The 4,629-nt window shown below is 35.9% G+C and overlaps 1 long non-coding RNA gene across 6 annotated transcripts; it reads right to left on the bottom strand.

Annotated features, from left to right (window-relative positions):
- Positions 1-2,228: 2,228 nt before the first annotated feature.
- Positions 2,229-4,312, bottom strand: LOC131004946 (uncharacterized). Of its 6 annotated transcripts, none has more exons than XR_009095166.1 (5): positions 4,095-4,312; positions 3,680-3,828; positions 3,475-3,552; positions 2,690-3,134; positions 2,229-2,536 (listed from the first exon to the last, which is right to left on the bottom strand). It is a non-coding gene; the product is annotated as an uncharacterized LOC131004946 (long non-coding RNA). The 6 variants fall into 6 exon arrangements; XR_009095169.1 differs by having other exon boundaries at positions 2,690-2,926; XR_009095168.1 differs by having other exon boundaries at positions 3,738-3,803; positions 4,095-4,310.
- Between the last annotated feature and the right edge of the window lie 317 nt (positions 4,313-4,629).

The raw sequence follows: 4,629 nt of genomic DNA, 5'->3' as shown, positions 1-4,629 counted from the left end.
TAAGGATGTCATCAATATAAACAAACATAAACGAAGAATAATCCTTGAAGAGATTATCCATCTTCCTTTGGAATATCTGAGGTGCGTTGGCTAACCCCATTGGCATGACATTCCAGACATAATGTCCTTGTGGAGTTGAGAAGGCTGTAAACTTCTTACTCCCTTCCTCCATGCGGATCTGATAGAAACCAGACTTGCAATCGAACTTTGAGAATACCCGTGCACTTCTAATGCAGTTGATAAGATGTTCTCTACTCGGGATGAAATATCCGTCAAACTCAAGAATATCATTAATCCCTTTATAATTAATGACCAATCTTGGCTTTCCTCGCTTGATCTCCCCATGATTTCTCACCAGAAATCCAGGACTGCTGTAGGGTGATCTTCCTTCTTCGATCAGCTTTAAATCAAGGTGTTTCTTGATTATACCCATCATATCCTGTTGATCTTGAGGGTTCATCAGAATAGGTCTGAACCTTACGAACTCATGCTCCTTTCCAGTTTTAACTTTCAAGGTAGCTTTGAGCTGGTTCTGGTCCCACCATGCCAAAGGATTCTCATGGTAACACTTCTGAATCCTCCTTTTGACGTCGGCCATGGACACATGTTCTTCTTCCTTGATATCTTTGTGTGATACCAGGGAGACTTTGAGGATTTGAATTTCTTCCTCGGAGAGATCTGGGAATCCCTCTGTTCTGCATTTGAGCAAAACTTCTCCGAATCTCCTTTGATCCTTCATTTGGGGTCTCCGGAGTCTGCCATCATCACCACGCTTGCTGCGAAATTTGATTGGCATCGAGCGATTAAAAGCTCCACTGAGCCTTTGCACAATGATCTTGTGATCACAATTAGTTGTGAACACCAGCCGCCTGGCCTCATTGTCCTGTGTATACCGCTTAAAGGTTTGCAGAAAATTATTACCGAATAATATATCTGCTCTGGTTCGTTCAATCGCTGTCCTGGTTGCGGCGAGTCCCATGAGGTTTTCATGGTAGAATTGGATACTCGTGATAATATCACGAATAATCTCGACATCTTCTCCTCGTCGTAAGTTGGTTACGAGGACTCGATTGTTCCAGTTGAGACCGTCTAGTAGACGGGTGGTTTCGCTCTCCAAATGTTGGAGAGAATTCCTGTATGGTACACATCTCGGACACTCGTCCGGATCCATAATTTTTTAATGGAGTCTCCTCCCACATAGGTTAGTTATAAAAATAAATTAAATATAATATAATTCCTCTATTAAAACCTGCTCTGATACCATTTTTAGGCGAGAGCGTGGGTGTATTATAATTATAAGAAAATACTAGTTCATTCTGGGGTTTTCGGTACCTTTTGTAAAATTAGTTGGGGTTTTGTGCAATAAAATTTTTTTGAAGGGGTCAATTTTGAATTTTCAGCATTTTGAAATCGTGGGAAATTTGGACAAAACTTTCATTTCGTGGTAAATTTTGGAAAATTTAGAATTCGTGGGAAAAATGGAAATTTGTCATAGTTGGTGATATTATACGAAACTGTCCCTAATAATAATAATAATAATAATAATAATAATAATAATAATAATAATAATTATTATTATTATTATTATTATTATTATTATTATTATTATTATTACTCTCATTTATTATTATTATTATTGTAATGGGAAAAATCCGTATAAGCCGAAACTATACGGCCCAACGGGCCAGCCCAGTAAAGCGATCCATACCACATTCGTGGCATAAGGTTCAAAGTAGGCCCATATGCGGGAAATACGCGAACCCACTAGGAAAAACCCTAAACTCAACAGTTAATCGGTGACTAGGTCAGACGAGAGTCACGGAAGATCGTTCCCTAAGAAATCGAAACCGCTAGGGTTTGAAGGAGCATTCCAGTAAACCCTAACCCACTACAAGAAAAAGTAATTTTAGTGACGGTAAAAACCATGGTTAAAAGTGCAAATACTCTCACTAATAACTATTAGTGACGGGAATTTGCTCGTCATGGCCTCTCGTTATTGCCTCTCTAGTTAGAGGTCAATAATGACGGGATATCATCCTGTCACTAATAAGTATTTAGTGAGAGTAATTTCACCGTAACTAATAAGTATTTAGTGAGAGTAAATTTACCGTCACTAAAACATTTATACTGTCATTAATATATCATTACAAGTTCCTAGACTACACTTTCATGCTCTCTTTTTTTCTTGCATCGTGTCTGTATATATGTGAATTTATAACAACATGATGTTGGATATACAAAACATAAATTTTATTATTCACTTTGATTTTGCAGCTTTCAATTAGTTGAAATATACAAAACTAGATGTTGGATATACAAAAGTGAACGTGAAAGATATCACTTGTTAAGAATATAAACAGATTCCAACTACACAGGGTCTACTTCAGGAAAATAAAACATTTATTAAGCCTACATATTAGCCAGCAGAATGAAGATCTCTATCTCAAGCTAAGATATCACTTCGTTTTTTCTTTTCCTGTTTCCCAAGCTTCGATCAAGGTTTCAACGACATAAATGGATAGTAGAAAAGTAAAACCTGCAAACAGAGTTAAGTTTTCTAAGAGCCTATTCGAATGTATAAGACAATTGCTTCTCAGTTTTCTAATATCATATAAAGAGAAGTTAACCAAAATTGAAAACAAATATGATCTAATTAAAGAGAAAATGCAATAGAAAGAAAGAAAGAAACCTGTCTAAGAGTTACTCTGTTACACTTGGATGGCAAATGAAGAAATTTATTCTGCGAAAAGAGAATTTAAGTTAATAATTAACTAGACAAAAGCAATGAACTGAGAGAACTATTGGCTTTCACAAGAATATATTAAGAATCAACAAGTTATACCAGCAAAAATGTGGGCTTTGTTCTGATGGTAAACCACTTCTCTCCCATTGATCGAACCTTTCTTCAAGTCTATCCACTCGTTTCCTAAGCAGACGATTTTTTCTTCATCTTTTGCAGAAAGTTTTTCCTCGAGTTCCTTGGTGTAAGAAGATTTCCAGTCGTGATATGTTTTCCGTTTCACACCACCTCCATAACCATAAACAATTCCATGCCGTTGTGGCCCGAAACATTTTTCAGCAAGTTCAAGGTTACCTAGAGATGGGTTAGGTTGAATTGTTTCAACAATTTCATCCTGATAAAGTTATAAAATTTGAAGTTAGTGTGATGAAGAATGTCCCATGTTTTTGTTGATTTATTCACACAATAATAAAATCAAAATTCAACCACGCCAGCTTTATATTTTTCATTCAATCGATCATTCACAAAGTTCATCCATTTCTTGCTAGGTGCCATCTAAATGATTATTAAAATAAGGCAATCGATTAGAATTTCTTGCTATATGTCAATTTTTATGCATCCTAATAATAGAGATAGAACTACTAACATCACCAACCAAATGAAAGACTACAATCACAAAAAGTACGAGCAAATATATATTCTCATAAAGTACGAGCAATGATGGAGAAGCATACCTGTCTCAAGAGGAAATTATTGCAGCTTTTTCCCGAAACTTTAAATGCTTCTACCTTTGGTATCTTTGAATCCTTAAGCTACAAATATAAAGGAGAATAAAAAAACAGAGTTTTAAGGAAAATAGCAACAGAGTAGGTGGAGGTTCCTTCATCTTAGATCCAAATGAGACAGGCTATGCAACAATACATTGATATGAACACTAACCCGTGCATCATGACAGAATCATGTACATACATGAAGATAGTATAGTTGGAATATTTACATGGTTCGCTTCTATTTGGTGATCTTAGATGCTGGAGAAATTGCCTTGCTCTCTAAGTCCTCATACCTGTGCAGAGCCAATCTCTTCATCACTGTTAAGATTTAAGAATATGAATTATTCAAATTAGTTATAAGAATGATTGCTAATAGTTAACTATGTTTTGACGAGTTGCACCATTTGGTCCAAATTTACTTTATGAAAAGAGAGGGAAAGAAAATGGTAGGAAACAGATGCGGGTTTTGGTTTGGGTAAAAACATTGTGGTTCCAAATTCTCATCCCAAGCACCCTTCTACACTTTCCTAATTTGCTCTACAATAGCAACAAGAATGACGATTAATAGGAGAATAGAGCATTACCTCCGGGTAGCAATTTTGGTGAGTAACTGTCAGATTGTATGTGTTTACGATGATTTCACATGACACTGTTGTCTGTAGACATAAAAAAAAGAAGGATCATGTTATAATTGCTCGCACATCAGCATCCCTTAAGAAAACCAAAAGCATATTTTTCATCTGAAGCTCATCAAGGAAACACACCCTTAGCATTTTGCATTTTCGAGAGGTAAATGGAACCAATCTCAACGAGGAATATATATAATCGTCCACCTCATACAAATATAACATCAACATAGCACCAAAATCATCCTTAAAAAAAATTGGGGGAATACATAATGAAATTGTGCAGACTGCTGAGTCCAAATTTCAAGATTTAAAGGGTGGAATACATGGTTAGTATAATACTATATCATACCGTTGTAGCAAACTATCAACTCATCTTAAGAAATAAGTATACTATCCAACAATGAATAACAATAATCAACTATGCTCCCATCTGCAGTCTGTTTGATTCAAGGTACCTATCCTCACATCTCCTAGTTTATGGATTTGCTCT

This window comes from Salvia miltiorrhiza, unplaced genomic scaffold (assembly GCF_028751815.1).
Source record: "Salvia miltiorrhiza cultivar Shanhuang (shh) unplaced genomic scaffold, IMPLAD_Smil_shh original_scaffold_471, whole genome shotgun sequence".
In the NCBI taxonomy this organism is placed as follows: Eukaryota; Viridiplantae; Streptophyta; class Magnoliopsida; order Lamiales; family Lamiaceae; genus Salvia; species Salvia miltiorrhiza.
The sequence above is the reverse complement of the archived record's forward strand: the minus strand, read 5'-3'. Positions and strand labels throughout refer to the sequence as shown.